The sequence below is a fragment of the Onychostruthus taczanowskii genome, unplaced genomic scaffold (assembly GCF_017590055.1).
Source record: "Onychostruthus taczanowskii isolate IOZ18803 unplaced genomic scaffold, ASM1759005v1 scaffold1, whole genome shotgun sequence".
In the NCBI taxonomy this organism is placed as follows: Eukaryota; Metazoa; Chordata; class Aves; order Passeriformes; family Passeridae; genus Onychostruthus; species Onychostruthus taczanowskii.
In genome coordinates this window covers 17,722,092-17,740,676 of record NW_024496525.1, presented here as the reverse complement: position 1 = coordinate 17,740,676, position 18,585 = coordinate 17,722,092, and the positions used below count along the sequence as shown (strand labels likewise).

The 18,585-nt window shown below is 38.6% G+C and overlaps 1 protein-coding gene across 2 annotated transcripts in view; it reads right to left on the bottom strand.

Annotated features, from left to right (window-relative positions):
• LIN52 (lin-52 DREAM MuvB core complex component) overlaps positions 1 to 18,585 on the bottom strand; it is a 40,332-nt gene that overhangs the window by 7,328 nt on the left and 14,419 nt on the right. The window contains exon 6 of one of the 2 annotated variants that reach the window (XR_005952032.1): positions 1,130 to 1,305. The exons of the other annotated variant lie outside the window; for it this stretch is intronic. The gene's annotated coding sequence lies outside the window, so the exon portion shown is untranslated. The remainder of the gene's footprint in view (positions 1 to 1,129; positions 1,306 to 18,585) is intronic. 2 annotated transcript variants of the gene reach the window in all.

The window sequence follows — 18,585 nt, the reverse complement described above, 5'->3', positions numbered from 1 at the left end:
CTTATCTAAAAATCTCAAAACAAAGTCTGCGAGTCCCTTCAAATTATAGATACATATATATGAAGTCACTTGCTAAAGAAGCACATCTTAGCTTCTCTCCCAGATGTACAACTTCTGGGACAAAGTTGACTGTGATCCCTCTCTGACCTGAAAATGTAGCCTTGCTGAAATCTAAATGTCTTGCCACTAATAGAACCCAGAAATACAATTAATGTTTTTAGCACTGAAATTACTTGCAGTGTCACATTTTGAATGTTACATTCTTGCCTACAAAAAGGTTATTTTAGGCACTGTTATACTTTGTTAGGTTATCATTTATTCCTCTCATGCAGTTGTACTTATGGTAGCTAAAGAATTTGTTTTTCAGCATGGAAGGATTCCTTTAAAGTACTAATCACGCGCCCTCAAAATACTGCTGTGTCCTTGCACTACATAGAAAACAAAACTAGAAAGGTTTATTTCCGAAGCACTGTCAATACAAATTACCATTTTATGGCAAAGAATATGAATTGCAGAAAGACAGCAGAGCAGTTCACTGGTTTTTAACCTTCTATCACAAGAATCTGTTGCATCAGAAATGATTTCTTATGTGCTAAGATACAATGTTAGGATAAGAAGACACAGAGATTCTTTTTCTTAGTTGGCAGGACATAAAAAAGGCCTAGAGGAATCTGCCTGTGAACAGCTGTGGGAGTTTTGCTTGACTGAACTTGTGAAAACAACTGCAAAGTCACACCTTTCAGCTGGGCTCAACTAATATTGCATGTGGAAGGAAAATAAAAAAAATAAGTCGGGGCTGAGGATTGAATGCAAAAGGATAACTTAAAATCAGCAAAAATATTTAAGACTGGAACAGCCCTCAAGGAAAAAAGAGGCATATGACAGACAAGACCAAGAGAATATTTTTACCCAGACAACATCATCTGAACTTCTGTCAGAGAGATAGAAGCTGGTCCCGGCAGTTCTATCTCAAACCAGACTCCCAAAATCCTATCACCACCTGGCACCAGCTCACAACTTTTTCTTCATGGAAAGGGCTTCAATTACTCTGCTATCTGCTGTCTACTTCCTAATGTAAGTATCAAATGAGCTGCTAGTTGAAGACTATTGGCCTTTGACAAATACTTACCAGTGAATTCTACCCCAAGCCCAATTTCAGAGAGAGTTGAACTGCCATCTCAGGAGAGCAGTGGCTAGTGAAAACAAGGTCAGTCACCTTCACTGGAGGCACATGCAGACACTCCAAGCTGCGCTTCAGGAAACTGTTACACTGACACTGAAGATCACTGCAATCACCCAACACTCCTGAAATACATTCCTCAGGTAAGACAACACAATCAGCGTAAACCTCCAGACAGAATAAGCTTGCATTACCATGGCATCTCTCAGTGATCAGTATCAAAGGACTTGCAAAGTTTATCAAGCCTTACAATATTCTTGAAACACACAGTGATTTAATTCCCACCTCACAGATGGGATCACAGCCTCAGTACAGATTGTTGTGCTTCCACCTCAGTCAGCAACCAAGCTCTATGCAGCCATTTGCTGACTCCTCACCAGAATCAGGGAGAGGATCAGAAGGGTAAAAGCCAGGAAATTTGTGGGTCAGGATAAAGACAGTTTAGCAGAGAAAGCAAAGCAAAACAAGGAACTGATTCACTGCTTCCCTTGGCAGGCAGGCGTTCAGCATCTCCAGGAGAGCAGGGCTCCATCACACGTAACGGCGACTTGGGAAGACAAACATTGCCACTCTGATCATCCCTCCCCTCCTCCTTTTTCTCCCCACTTTATCCATTGGTCACAGTGTCATGTGGTCTAGAATACCCCTTTGGTCAGTTTGGATCATGCATCCCAGCTCTGTCTCCTCCCAGCCTTCCATGCACCTGGAGTCTCCGCCAGCGCGGCAGTACAGGTAGCAGAAAAGGCCTTGGCTCTGCTCACCAATACCAAAACCATCTCTCTATTACCAACCTGTGTTCAGCACAAATCCAGAACACAGGCCCATACCAGCCACTGTGAAGAAAATTAACTCTATGCCAGCCAAAACCAGCACAAGATGTATGCAAAAGGATTCAGCAATTGTGCTAGAATTCAGGCTCTGAAAGATGAGCTGTCAAGTCTTGCTGCAGCATTTTTAAATAATAACACCCCCTTGGTACAAAATATCAGTGCCCTTCCCTTGGTGAATGAGATAGCAGAATGGGCCCTTACATCAGCTGTACTTCAGGGTCTGGCATGGCTTGTTTTGAAATGCCAAAGAAGGTGATAGCTTGCACAAAGCCAGGCTGTGAATTGGAGCAGGTGAGCACATGGACTGCTCCTCCCAGTATGCTATGAGAACAGTCCTCTCTGACAGAGAAGTGGTAAGTAGCAGAGACTGACAAAGTTTTAAACCATTGAAACAGCTTTATGAGTGTCAGCTAGAGCCTTAAGAATTGTAATCAAATACCTAATGCCTTCCTGAACTGTGAAATCCTCCCGTGATCTCTTTCCACCTTGTTTTTCTCCACATATAGTTCAGGTGTTTTATCTTACACCTGATAAGAGATCTCAGAGATCATTTGGGATTATCCAGTGACAACAGATCTGTTGCAATTAATAAATCCTGAAAAATGTTATTGTTGCTATCAATAAACACGAAAATTATATCTGCTCTAAGAAAAATTAGATTACTTCCCTGCAGAATAATTTACCTTGTTCTCCTAACCAGATTTCCCTCCCTTGCAAGGAGGTTACCATTCTGTTTGCATTCAGTTGCAAACTGTGATGTTCACAGAGCTTCGAATGCTGAAACTACAAACGGTATTCACTCACATACAGATGGGCAAAGACAACCCTGCCAATGACCAGGGAGCTACTAAACTTATGTTCCAGGCCACAGATACTAGGATGTGCAGGTATTTTGTCCCGAGTGACCCTGATATTACAGTAAACTCTTACAGTACCTCCCAATTCTAGGAGCTGCCTGCAGCCAATATTTTGTAGGGCCAAAGATCTGATCCCTTTGACCCCCAAAGCAGGGAAAGAGTTACATCTTCTCTCTGCAAAGCCAATAAAAACCTCTTGATTATAATTTAGATAAGAGCCACTGGATTGAATAATAATGTCTGAAACTCCCCTGGCTGTTTCACCTTGAGACGTCCATCACTGGGTTAAACATGATGCTAATTGCATTTGGATTGATTAATTTCTCTCACTCCTGTCTATTCGAATAATGCTTAACAAAATAATCACAGCACCCAGAGCCAAATCTTCTCCGTCAAAGGAATGAAGCCATCAGAACCAGCAGAGATGAAAGAAATGAAGATGACCCGTAATTACTGCTACGGTGATATCATTACCATATTACAGAAAATGAGTGCACGTGGGGGGAGCGGGGGCTGCGATTATTATTTATTTTTTAATGGAACCTCACATCCTAAGAATACAGATCCAACACAGTGAGTGGAACATACAAAAATACAGAACTAAAAAATTATTGTGCATTAAATTGCAAAATACAGGGAACACTAGAACTCCTGATACATCATGCATCCTGTACTGTTTGCTGCTGTTTATTCACTTCACTATTTTTTCATTGCAATAATATTTTGTATATGACTAGCATAGAGATTTAAGATGCCTCTCCTCCCAAAAAGATCCTCAAGGGCCTGCAGCGGAACTCACCCATAACCTTGATGCAAAAGTCATTTTTTTAAAAATATTATTACAAGTCATCTTATTTTCAATGCTGGCATTCAGATTTTTAAAAACAAGACCTAATTTGATGCTCAAAGAAAAGCTATTATGCAAGAAATTTTTATTCTTCAATGCTGATTCCTCTCTGAAGGCAGTTATAAACTGCATCCCCAGCCACAGTAGATCACTTTCAACTATTCAATATGCTGGTTCTGTAAAGATATCAAATGTATCAAGTCTGGAAAAATTTAAAGCAGGATTTGGAAAAAAAAAAAAACCCAACAAAAAATGCCAAACAACCAAACCCACAACCCTAACATGCAAATTGAAGCCCTTCTGCTCCCTTTATTCTCCAAAATACACTCCCAAAGCCCCTATCATTTGAGAAACAAATAGCTTGGCAATTGTGTAAGATCTACAGACACCTGTGCACTGCAATTCTAATTGTGGTTTATACACTTCACTTCCCTCAGTGCTCCTTCTGTCTGCCCCCTAGACCCAGACCAAAGACAAAAAAAAAAACTACACACAACTAGCAGCTTAAAATATTTATTCTGGAATAAAGCCAAGGTCAAATACACAAGAAAATTTTGCATGCCAAAAATGTCAAGACCTAAGACCAGGCACTGACTCATGAAGCTAATTAAACACAGAAAAAATATGTTCAACTATTTTGTAAGGCTGAAATTAAAAAACCCACAAGTTACACTTCTAATATTAAAAGCAGTAAGAAAAGCAATTTTGCATCAAAGTTAAGGATATTTTCAAATATACCTGAAAGGTACTTTACTAGCATAAGTTATCATTGGAAGATCTACAACTTGGGAGAGCTCTGACCACCAAATCTCACAGATATCACAACTAAACAGCAGAATAGGGCCATGCTTTTACAAGAAGGACTCTAAAGGGCCTTTTTCTCTTTGCTTGTACCAAAAGGAAAATAACCTCTTCCTGGCTTCCAACACCTGCAGCGGAACAAGAGTTTTTGATAATTTAGATTTTCTCACCACAGGATCTCAAGGAAGAATCTTTCTCAAACAACATGCAGAAATGAGATCAAAACTGTTTGCACTAGAATTCTCAAGCATAAAACACACAAAGAAGCTCAGCAAAGAGGTCTGTGCTGAACATACACAGAGAGCCAGGTATGAAAGGTTTCTGGAGGTGAGTGGGCCCTTCTCAGCAGGAACAGAGGCAGCAGTGCTGCGCACGCTCCCACAACACTGCACCACAACACAGTGCCCCTGCCTGCCCTAGGGAACACGTTTGCTGCTGGGAGCAAAGCAGGTGAACCCTGAGAGTAACAATTTTTTCAAGTTTTATCAGTGGCCAGGGCATGGAGGCCACGGCCAAATCTGAGCCCAGGAGCCAATAGAAACAAAGGGATTAAGAGTTATTAGGAGCAGAGAGAATTACATATTTACAGTACAGTTACTGAAAAATAATCGTGTAATGATTATGTAAGTCCCTATATTCCTTTTGGCTAATAATGCTGGGATACAAGCTGTATGGTTATGCAAGCCAGGGCACACAAATCCAATCAGAAAGCATCAAGGCTTGTTTACAGGGAGGCTTGCAGCACTGGATCAAGAACAGTGCAGCTTCCTTGACCTCCAAAAGGTAGAAACTAGCCCTTGTCAATAGGTTAGCTAATGGCCTGAACTGTGAAGAAGAACTGAATTTTTAAATTTAACTTCCATCAACAAACTTAATAGAAAGAGATATCTAGATCAAAGAAGCTCATAATATGGTAGTCTGTATTTATTTGTCCAGAAGTATGTCTTTACTTTACAGAGCAGACTAAATCTTTAAAATGTTTTCTAATCCCAAGATTCCTTATTGAAACATTTTTCTGTTTAGATGACTGCGGCCCTTGACAGAACAATGCATTATCAGTATTGAAGGTCTCAGTGAAAAGAAGATTCATGGGTTTTGACTGAAAAATACTATTTGATTTACACATTAATTAAACCAAGAGTCCTTTTGCAATGAGTATGATACAATACATGACATTACATAGAAGACTTCCAAACTTTCCAAAAATCCAAGGAAAAAGTCTGTATGGCCAAATATATGCAAATGACTGAAATCTCAGTGTTCCAAGGTCAAAGTCTCAGGCTTTGTTAAGACACAATTATGGAAGAACAGCACTATGTAGTTTGTGGGCTGCAGAAGAAAAACCTCACAATTGCCTCCATAATTTTATTCTTTCCTTTGTGTGATTCAAAGGTACTTCATGTAACTATTACCCTTATCCCTATCCTTATCCTTCCCAGCATATTCACTGCTTGCTTTATTCCAGCATTTTAAGGTATAGTTGTATAATTTAAGTTATTTTAGCTTGATAAATTTCGTGTGTTCTGCCCACTACAATACTCTTCTGGCAACAGTATCCTGAGCTGAGGAGAATCTGAGAGACCAGAAGAGAATTCAAGAAATTCAAAACCATTTTTACCAACTCCAAGCTGGTCACAAGACACCTGAGTAAATGCACTGATTTAGAAATGTTACAGATTTTACAGCATCCAAATGCTAAGAGAATCAAGTTTGAATGAATAATGGAAAACTGTTATTACTGAGAGAATCTATGACTAGTGTTAATCTGACCGACTTGATAACAGAACTGTAATACACTCAAGGCTATTTGGAATGGGTATTAAAATCTAAACAACATAGGTTCTGCTACAATTATTACAATTTAGCTGCTAACGAGCTTAAAAGCAACTAAGCAAGGCTTAACTGTAAAAGCAGATGTAAAAGATATATCCAAAAATACACTCCCAAACCCAAAAGGAAATGTGAGAACATTTTTCATAAACATCCTCATGCTTTTAGTATCAGTGCATTTTGAAGAAAATATTAAGAGTCCAAGAAATACAGAGGGTATTGGAGTCTGAAGATATCTCCTGAGAGTAGAGGCCAGAAGAAACTCCAGTTTTTTGAAACCCAGAAATAAAGCCAAAGAAAATATCATTACAAAGCAAAAAATCTTTTTTTTTTTTTTCTCCAGAAGGTCTACTGAGAGCAGCCCAATAAGCTTTGATACTCATCTGCTTCCAAAAATCCTTCATGTTTATTTACAGTCCATGCATTCCACTGGTCTGAGGCCAGGTCTACCATTAGGTACTTCTCTTATGAAAGCTGAATGCAGCGACATTGCTATAATTTAATGAGCACAGAATTGTTTTTCATCCACTACTAGAAGAAAGAGCAGAGGCACTGCAGTAAAGCAGACAGCAAACCTTCTACAAGACAGCTCAGAAAGGAAAGCAGAAGGCAGTGCCTCTGCTTTGCCATGAAGATGGCCACGAAGAGTCTCCATAGATTTGGTGACTGGAAGCACTGCTCTGAGGGTTGGGAGGTACTGAAGAAACTTTGGAAGTCAGGAGAACTCTGAAGACTCCATGATCCAGTGACAATGGAACTATGAGCAGTATTTAGAGTTAGGAAGGTGCAGCAGAGTAGAAGAGGTATAATAAAATGAGGATACAAGGAAAAAAGTGCTTAGTGATGAAAATTTAATCTACCAGAAGAGAAAATATCCAGTAAGGTATACAGTATAATATCATATAAGGAAAATTGCACAGAATCAGATTTGATAGAACCTTGGCAGGTCTCCAGTTAATGTTCTGTTCAGAACAGATAGACTGCTCAAGGCTTTATCCACTCAAGCCATAAAAACATTCACAGATGGAGACTGCACAACCTCTCTTGACAATCCTTCCAGTACTTGACTGTTCCATGCTGCAAGTTTTCTTCTGATTCCAGTCAGAAATATTTTTACATCAATTTACAATTATTGTCTCTTGTCCTCCCACAGCCTGACTCCATCTTCTCAAATAACCTCCCTGCATGTTCTAGCAGGCTGCTATCAGGTCCCTGTGAGATCACCTCTTCTCCATGCTGAATGAGCCCCATTCCCTGGGCCTCTGTTCACAAGGCAAGTGCTCTAGCCCCTTATCATCTTGGTGGCCCTCCACTGAACTCACTCACTCACTCACACCAACGTCTTCTTCATGCTCAGACCAGGAGGACACCACTAGATGTGGCATTGCATATGCAGATGCATCACTTCCCTGGATCTTCTGGCCATGTTTGAATCAACAGATGTATATACAGTCCCACATTCCTGTCCCATATACTACTTACTTGCTTTCAACACTGTTTCCTTGCCTTTAACCTTCTACCTACCCACTGCTTTGCTTAATGTTCCAGGAAACCCAAGTACCATGGGTAAGAGTGAGGGCATTTTATGCCCTGAGACAGGGAAGGAACTGTTTGCTCCTTTCAGTTTTATATGCATACATTAATAAACATAAATTGTAAGCTTTTTTTTTTTTTAATTTTAATTAATGTGCTTTTTATTTTCAACTAAGCCAGGTACTAGACATGAAAATCTTGGGGCAACCCAGAGAACTATCTGTTGAAAACCAAAAGACAGCTTGGCCTGCTACCCAGAAACATCCATCACCCAACCCTTTTCTGCTGGGATTTGTGCTGAATGACGTCCTCTGCAGGTTAACAATTAGTTTTTAGCATAAGAGTCCTGTGTCATCGTCATCATCTCCCCAGGAGACCAAAACAGCCTGAGTGATTTTTAGATTATATGGTCTGATAAGACACAGGCTCCCGACTCTCTGTGTGCTTGTGCCATGCAGGCCACCTGCTCTATGGAGCTGCCACCAGGGACACCTTCAAAAAGGTTTAATAATGATGTTCTCTCCAGAGATGTAACTCAGAGCAGGCTCAGAATTTACATTCTATACCACTGACTAAAATCTTGTATACAAAATCCAACATATATATAGGACCTATGATAGTTGCTAAAAGAGATTGTAGAAATGTTATTTCCTATTGAACAAGAATCTCTGTGCTCTGCAGTCATAAAAACTGTAAATGAGCACAGGAACTGATAGAGCAAGGCAGACCAGTAATCTACCCAGTCAGATATCCTGTCTGACTGCAGCCAAGATCAGAAGCATCACAGGGAAAGATAAATTAGGGAGCCACATCATGAAGACATATGGAATAATTATTACTGAAAAGATTCCTCCTCTTCTTAAGTGCTTGTTTTATATCCTGAAGCAGCTGATATTTCCTACTTCATTTTAAATTTTTTCTGCTCTAACTAAAAATGTTCTCATTGTCCATTTAATTGCCTGATTCCTTTTCAATTGCTGCTAAGTACTTGGTCAAAAGAAAAAAAAATCCCAGTGTGGCAGAAAAGTCCCACACCAAATCATTCATTATGTAAAAAGCATTTATTTTTGCTAATTTTAATCTGACTAGCTTCCATTACTTGTTTTCTGATTTTCTCCCCTCTCATTCTTTTCAGGGTTGGGAGTCAATAGGAATTTTCAATTTATCTTCTCAATTGAAGAGATCTAAAATAACAACTGCACTACCTTTCAAAACTAAAGAAATCCTCTTTTTCCTCCCCTACATTCTCATGAAGAAAACAGCTGATTTATAAGCAACTCTGTAGAAGTGAATAGCTTATACTACACTATCTCAAAATTATTCCTACCAAAATACTGCCTGAAGTGACAGAGTATCCAAAGTTACAAATAGAGAATGAGGCTAAGTTCCTTCCTGGGAAAAGATTATTAGACCTTATGCAGAAATATAGGGTGTAAAGCATAAACAATTATTAAATTCAAACAGAAGAGGTGGGAGACAGCATAATAATTTGCTGTGACTTAGAGATTCACTCAAGCCTGAGGACATACAGGAGAAGAACAATTTGCTCAGCTTCACCATGCTGGGGACCTGGCTATTCTGGACCTGACTGTTTTGGATGATCCCAGGAGCTCAGGAGGTTTAAGGGGCACATGCAAAACATTATTAAATCCTGCCACATTCATCAACTGTGCACAAACCTCAATTACTTTGAGTACATTCTCCAGCATGTTCCGACAGATTTGTCAAGACAATTCTGCCAAAGAGCAAGTTTTTCATCCAAAAACGCAAAAGTCATGTAAAAACCCACAACATACAGAACATCAGAACAACAAAGAATAAAACATGACGAGAAAGAGAAATGGAGAAATGGTCTGATACAACAGTGAAGTATGCGCAGGAATGTATGGAGATCTTGATCACAGTCAAAATACGGAGCTCATCTTTGTGAGTGGAACAAGATTTGATAAGATCAGAGTAAAGATTCTGAGAAAGGTATAATATTGTAAAAACTTGGATAAGCACTGTGTGGATATACAGGAAAGGTTTTATTCCGTAAGTGTTATATCAAAAAATGGAAGAAGATTTAGATTATGGCTTGGGTGCTTGGACTTACTGCACTTATCTCACCTCCCATTCTAGAAGAGCTAATACTTCTTTCTGAGAAGAGCAATGAAAACGTCACAACACAAGAAGATTTTTTCCTCTTGCCTGAAGAGTATTTTTCCCATTGGAAAGACCAACAATGGAAAGCATTCACTCAGCAAAATGAGTAGAAACAGACTTGTATTTCACAATAAAATGGAACAGCCAACTGTTCTAAAGAGACAGGTAAATTCTATTCCTCGAGTAGTCCAACACCAATTATCCTAGAATTTGGGAATAATAAGTATTTATTAATTCAGAGTGAATAAAATGTTGGCTTGATCTTGAACAATTTTCTGACTTTTGTGAATTATGACATATTATGGTCAATCAAATTGCAAAGCTTCACTATATACTAAATGTGTCTCAAATGCTCACAGAAGTCACCAGCAATATGGATACCTGCAGTTTCTCATAAAGGACATCTGAACACATTCCCCTTGTGATAGTGTAACCAAAGGACTTCTGAAGACTTCTGGCAGAATGACCCTCTTGCTCTATTATGCCATTTAGACAGCCTATTGGATCACCTAAATTGAGTAAAAAAGAGAGATTGGCATGAAATGAGGTCTGGCATGAGGCTGGTATAACTCATGTAAGAGATGCGGGAACAGATTGCACTCCTAGGTCCTCAAACACAAAAATCGTACTTGCTGACGTGAAAAACAACAATTGTTAATAAACAGATATTCTCCTCTTCAACACTCCATATGGCAGTCTGATGGATTAAACACCAGCAGAGTGTTGATCACTCTAAAAGCTCATATTGAGATGATCTGGAAAATCTGTCTATCTACAATTTACGAATTCTGGTTAATTTAATTAAAATGTTGCATCACTAAGTGCCTTAATATGGAAAGCCATAAGCTTGTGAGGTTCCTGGCACATGCCTGCATTCAGAAGAAGCTACAGAACAAATTAGCAAGAGTCTCCTTTTAAATTTGGGATATACAAAGGAAGGAAGACTCCTGAGCTAGAAAATTAGTCTAAGTGTACAAGTTGGAAGAAGAGGGCAGAAACATCTCCAAAACAGGCAGAGGCATAGGTGATACAATAAGGCTAAGGAATGCCTGTAGCATAAGTGAAAAAAAAAAAGGACATAGGCTGTCAAGGGTGACTTCTCTGAAAGGGGCCAGATAAGGTTGAAGGAAACTAGATGTATTATAAATAGCAGACTGAGAACTGGAGAGAGAGGGATGGGGTTCAGGAAAGGAAGTGCCCCCTTGCAAGGAGAACAAAGGCCAGAAAGTCCCAAAAAAGAAGAAGCCCATGATCAACATGCTTGACCAAAGGTAAATCCAGTGGTGTAATCTCCCCTTACCAAGAGAGGCTTGAGATCTGGCTTCTTCAATTGTGACAGGCTCCAGCACATACACAATCAATTACTGTAATTTAGCTAAGGGGTGGTACCTGTTCATTTTCAATTTGATGTCAACACCATGAAAGAGAAACTTTGAGGCTAAGCCAGTTTACAAAGTTTCTTTTTCTTCCTAGAAGCATGGCTGGATGAAAGAATACACACATTCCCAATGCAAAACACCTGTCACAAAAGACAAGTGAGGCAACTGCTAGGATGTGGAAGTAGATTATAGTTTGGAAAACAAATAAAAAACCATGTCTGAATGCAGCTCTAAGTTAATGGAAGACAAAGCATTCCCAATATGCTCACTACTGTCTCTGGAATGCCACGTGTGTGTTAATACTTTTTTATACTTAATAACATCTACTGTTCTTTTTAAACAAAAAAATGAATATGCTGAGTTCACTTCTTAGCAGTTAAAGCTGAAGATGCAGCATCAAGGGTTTTCTGGGCACAACTCCTAATGTTTGAGAGAAGTCTGAAAACAGGGAAGTGGTGTTGTCAGGGAGATGTTGTGCAAGAACAGATAGAAGTTCCCATGTTACTACTGGCTCAGTCCACTGTAATTCAGTGTCTTGGCGTTTCCTCCTAACTTGTCTTAAACTGAGACATTCAGCAAAGCACAAAACCTTTTTTTTTCTCTTTCCATTTTCAAAACTATCTAAAGAAAAAAAAATCTAGATGGAAGGAACAGCAGTTATCTCCAGGGAAACATTAGTTTAGGCTCATTTCTTGTTCCAAATAATTAAACAGAAACAATTTTGGATTTTGTTCTGTAGAACGATCATCTTACTTGGAAAAAGTAGGAGGAGTAGTCTCTTCAGTACAGCAACTGGTCCTCTAATTGTACAGGCAGATGAGGTTCTGCCTGCAAAACCCAAGAAGATCTGTTGACCTTCTGCAACAGACAATAGGATATGTGAGATTGTGAAGAAGGCCTGGTTGTGTTCTGTGTCTAGCACAGTATTATAAAGAAACACTGTCACCCCTTGAACACCACTTCAGCTCTGTTTCTACAATTCACTGTGTGACAAAAAAGAATATTGACCTTTTACAATGAACACCCTATCTTTCCCATAAGAGAATAATTCAGAAAAATTGATCTGGAGTAAATAAAAAACAAAGCCATGTGCTTAGAAAATAAAAACTATTTCTAAAAATTTGATCACATTTACATCTCCATGCTTCCTCTAGACTATTTCCAACTACTTTTCAGGAAATGCAACAGAGTGTGTCGGAGCCAAAGTTAATTATTTTCATATTCAAATACAAGAGTACTGATCTTCTATACTATTATAAGCATAAGAGCCAATAAAAAGTGCCAAAGAAAGCAAGGTGGGAAAATAACCTTCCTTCCCCTAAGTCTTATCTGCTTCAGAGAGACCAAGCAGGCTGGCTTCAAAACAAGAGCAAGTGATATAACCAAACAAAAGCAGATCTGAAAGGTGAGCAAACCCCACAAGCCACAGAGTCATTATTACTGTGTCGACAGCACACTTGTTAAAAATGTATATTTTAATTTTCTGTATTGCTTAAAGGTCCCAATTTGCCCAGGGATCTAGCTAAGCTGCCATTTTCTACCACGACACAGTCTAATCTTTATTTAATGGATTTAGCATCTATCTTCACTAGAGTGGTCTCTAAGGGGAAGGGGAGGGGAGTATGAAGGGGCATGAAGAGATGATCAGGGCCCCCCTCTCCTTCATCCATCCGGCGCTCATGTTTGTGTTCAAAATTCAATTACCTCCTTATTGATACTTCACAGAGATATTTAAGCTGCAAACATGAAGCCCTGATTTCCCAGGGGGCCATGCCCCTCTCTATTTCACTGCTCTGCTTCCCCCAGGGTGAATTCCTGAGGCGTCCATATTAATAGGTAATCAGTCACAATTCATTTATTAAACAGCTAGCAAGGTTTATCAGCCTGCCCTGATTAGCCGGAAGAAGGCACTGAATTCCTAATTTATTTATGGAAATATAAGTGTCTTTTTGAATTCCATTCATGAAAGACAGGGGTGCCGTGGGTCTGGCACACTGAATTTCAACAGGGAAGCATCAGGCAACATGGGCACTGAGGACTTTGCAACTTCAGCCTGGTGAATGCACTGTGGTGACCCCAGCATGACCAAGGGATTTAGACCAGAGCCTCAGACAAGGATTCACAAGCCAGCTCTTCAGAGAGTAGGCACTGCCACCCATTGCAGCTAGGGGATTACTATCCACTGATGGCCCAGTGTGTGGAATAGCTGGAAAAGTTCACTAAACAGAGCCACCAGTGCAACAAAACTAGGTCAAAATAATAAAAAAAAAGATGCATTTCTGGAAGTTTGAATAAAATATTCAGACCAGAGCTGAAAACAACTGCCAGGTAACATTAATATATGCATTTACACAGAAAGTTCAGCTTTTTGAAAACTGCATGCTGTTACAACCTTTACATTATGTCTGCTATAATCATTTCAACTAAACTGTTTTTAAAATGGAACACCACTATTGTACATTCAAACTCAGACACAAGTCAGTGATGCTGCTGATTACCAAAAAGTGAAAATGGCTACGAACAATTTAACAAATCATTTCTCTATTCTTTTAAAAAGAGATATGGAGTAATCAGTAAAAAGCAGACCTTGAAACGAAAAGACTTGTACATGCACTGGATACACCTTAAGGCAGATAGAATAAACTGCCTTCATATAACATAAGGCTTATATACATGGGCCTCTGAATATTAAAGACTACCACTCGTGAGAAACTTTTCTGTCCCTGTCAGCTGTGTAGTGATCTCCAAAACACAAATACACCTGAATTTTACCCACTATGGCTACTTAATCAGAAAACAACTAGGAATGGAAGACTATAGAAAATGTTTATTTCCTTTTCCTTCTCAATACAAATTTGTACTAAGTAACTTTCAATGTGTCCCCCTCTGCCTTTGGTCACTTTCCTGAATAGCTCTACAGGGAAGCAAACATAGGTAAACACAGTAAATACAGGGATTCTATTTTCAAATGCTCCAAACGAGGTGGATGTCCCTCACACAGATGCAGTAGCCAAAAGGGTATTTTTGACTTATTCTTTCCTAAAATATTTAGATCTCAAAACTGACAGGATTTAACAATATTGAGAGCATTTCTGTTAACACTAATTTTGAGACACTGTTATGAGACATTTTGTTTAGCAACTCCAGTATTCTGATTATGCTATTAACTGACTACCAAAGTACTCAAAACTAACAAGTCAAAACATAAAAAGGATACAGATGCCACTCCACAATACTGTATCTCACAAAAAATATTTCAGTTCCATCAAAATTACTTGAAAATATATTTCAAAAAACATTGCGAAATCTTATGCAGTTTAAAACTGGTTATGCCTATATCCTCTGAATTTACAAGCAAAATCTCAATAGTTACACAAAAGGTTTTAATATAAGATTCCGTTACACAAGAATTGCAGTAGTGCATTAAAATATATAAAATCCCTACTTCCACTGAACTAGTACAACCCATAACCTTAAATAAAAAATATATTATTTCCTCTCAAATTACAGTGGTTAGACATGAAAAGATGTAGTACATGCAATAAATACATCCAAAATGCTAGGAGGACTGAGCGTTTGAATTCATCTACAACCAGAACTTGTAAGTTGCAGGTGTTTGAAGTCAAGGATGGCATGGGGAAATGAATCCTGAAAGAAGCATCTTTTTACTGCCTGAAAAAGTAATCAATAGCTTAATTGTTATTAGTTTGTGTTTTAGTCAAGTAAGGGTGATTCAGTGTATTTTTCCTACTATGTAATGTAGTTCCTAGAAGAAGGAAAAACACACAGAATTAACATGAAAGATTTCTCAATACCTTTCCTCCACTGTATTAGGAGGATTTTCATGCTGGCACAAGAGGCGGACACCACAGGATTTTACAACAGACCCAAACATCTAATCAAGTTGCGGCTCTCAAAAGACACTTTCTGCAGCCCTCATTGCTTGGGGAACTGCAAAAGCTACCAGTGAAAATAAAACAACCTCTTCCTTTCCTGAATCTATCCATACTTCACCTTCTCCCCCTTCAGCAGTAAATTCACAAGGATGATTTTAAACAAGGGCTTTGCAGAATACACAAGACAGAACTCACCACCAAGGAAAAACAGGACACTCAAGCATGTTTTCAACTGGGAAGCTCACTGAGCATCAAACTCAATGTTATTTTCACTCCCTCAATATGTAAGCTCCTTATCATGCAGAACACTGCAGCACTGTCCATAACAGACATCCAACCCATGATGCCCAAAGGTGCTGCAAAATGTAAGCTATAATCACGCTGCAGTTATTCCTAGTCTTGTAGTTTTCACAGATGTTACTCCTAGTTATTTCTGGTTTTCACTGCTTTCAAAACACAACAGAGTGAAAGCAATCTAGCACTGGCACATATACAGGAGAAAACCCTACAAAACTATAACAAAATAGAATTTACTATTACAAAAGAGAACACAACATTACAATCTTTAACTGCTTGACTGATTTTGAAACTAACCAGTTTAAAGTCAATTTTAATGCAACCAAGTCTCATATAGATACCCAGTCAAACTCAGCATGCCACTGCCCACCCACCAAGCAGAACTGGAATTCATGTCCCTATATAACATCCAAAGGGTTTTAAAATAAAAGCAGAAGTATTACCAGAAAGTAGTTCTTCCTTTCTAATGCTTTCATACAACTTGAGGACAAGCACCCATTACTCTGCTTAAATTACTCTTCACACTTTCATCCTGTCCCATCTTATACAATTATTTCCAATTCTCCTGAAACAATGCCTACATACTTTTAAGGCTACTACAGTAACGAACTGCAAGATTACAATAAAGCCTGGGATTATTTTCTCTCTTTCTTGCACAGTCAGTGCCACCAACATCATACTGACTTAAGAAGTAACGTCACAAACTGCACACACAAAAATTACTCCCTACACTACTTAAATGCTGTAACTTAAGTGACATTTACAGGCAGAGTACAACACAGTTCAGAATAAAAATTAAACCCTTTAATTGACACTGGAGAAAATTAGATTCTAATTGCATATGCTATATTTTGCTGATGACAATGAGGGTAGAATTTGCAAAAAAAGTGTTATGAGTTCCTTAACGACCAACAAGTTATTAAGACCTTTGTCATATAAGTCATTAGAAATGTGACATTTCCAACAGCAGAGAGCCCTCTAGAGCTACCAAGGGATAACAGTTCAGCAGCCCTACAGGAGAAGGGCACCAGTGCTGGTTAATGCAACACCCGGGCTCTTCATGGAATCCCCTCCAGCTACCGACCCAACCCGATTTTACCTGGTTCAGTGGAACAGACATCAAACCCCAAAGTGAGAAAACAGAAGTCACATTTTAATTTGAAGAATATGGGAGCTAATATTTATTGTATTGCCAGTAAACTTGGAAAGCTTTAAAATGTAATAATAGGTTTGGGGGAAGTCATGCAAGGACTTAGAGATACTTATTTATAATACATGTTTGTAAAAAATAACCAAATACCTGAAAAGCAAAATTTTACATGACTGTATAGCAATACCAAAATAATTGTTACTTTGTGAAGTTAAACAATATGTGGATATATTCCTCAGAGCACAAAAAGCTCTCAATATGAAAATGCCCTATCAATGTAAGATAATTTCTACACAGGAAATACATTCTGCTGAACATATTATAATAAAGTTTACAAGCATTCACTAAAACAGTGCTCAAAATAGTACATAATGAAATCTACTTAATAAGTTATTAGATGTCTTTCAATTATCTCCACTCTTGTGCTTGTGCTGTAGCAACCAATCAGTACATATAAATTACAAACTGAAAATCTCTTCTTACACAGCATGGAGTTTCCTATTCCCACCTCCTCAATTACAGTACAAGTTGTAAGATAAATTGCAAGAAAATAACTAAACTATATCCTTTAGCTTTACTGTCACGACTTACAACTGTGAAAAGCAGTAAGCACAACTTTATTATCTTCTCATTGCAACCAAAAATAGCAAGAATAAATTCACCCATTTTCTCAGAACCAAAACCCATTGAAGCATACAATTTTGGGACTGACAACTGAATTACAGCACACCAACCATAGGTTTGGGTTCACATTTTAAGGGCCTAAGATAATCACTTAAAGTTATGAACTTAACTTTCTGCACGTTAATTCACCAGACTTAATTATGATACAAGTTTGCAGTGTGCTTAGGGAACAACAATCTCTTGGACACTTTAAAGAATCCACAAACAGCCTTCAAACATGCTTTCATGGGCAAGTATAAAGTAATGTTTTATTACCAAAATAAATTTCTAAGAGCCAGCACTTCACTGGAAGGGGGAGGTGAAGAACAAACTTGCAATGAATATGATGAGAAGAGGTAGTATGTCTACTCTGCTAGCAACAGCATCAAGCTTCCTTTTTTGATCTCCAGCTAGAGCTCAAAAAGCCACAGTAAAACCTTCCTGTAGAGACAGAGGTAAATCAAAATATCTCAGCACCCTGACAAGTTCATGTTGGGATCCTGGAAGTCAGGAGTACAGTACCCCATTTGGAGTATTTTTATCTCAGGCCCACTGCTATATTCAACAATGCAGTTCTAAATGAGAACATTTTCAGAACAAAAATCACTATATTTTACATAAATTGGTTACTCCTCTGCCCTAGACTCCCAAAATCTCATGGCCACAAACTCCAGTCATATTGGGACACATGGATATGCTATTTTTTTACAAGATTTTTATTCTATCTTACATTCAGTTTTCAATGCCTAAGAAAATGCAAATAGCTGTCATTGCTTCCATGCTATTAACAGCAGCAATCCTTTGATATTCTTAAATAAAGTTATTGTCTTCTTTAAGAATCAAGTACAATCTTTGTGCATCAAGAAGACAAGGCTTAGACACACAAGAAAAGGTACTTTCAGGTGTTATCTGTTGTATGTGCCTGTGCAGACACCGAGTAGGTCCACACCAAGACTAAGGGGAGCAAGACCACCACTGAAACATGTCAGAACAGTAACTACATGTGTACACCAAGGGTCACAGCAGAGTCCTCAGCTCCTTTTCCCTAACCCCTTAAAATGTGCATTTCTGCAGGATATGTATGGGAACTAGTTATGAAAGTCAAGCAATTAAAAAGCATTTCTGAGGTATTCATGCGACTGTACCAGCCACAAGTGCCTGACAGCTCTGCGTGTGT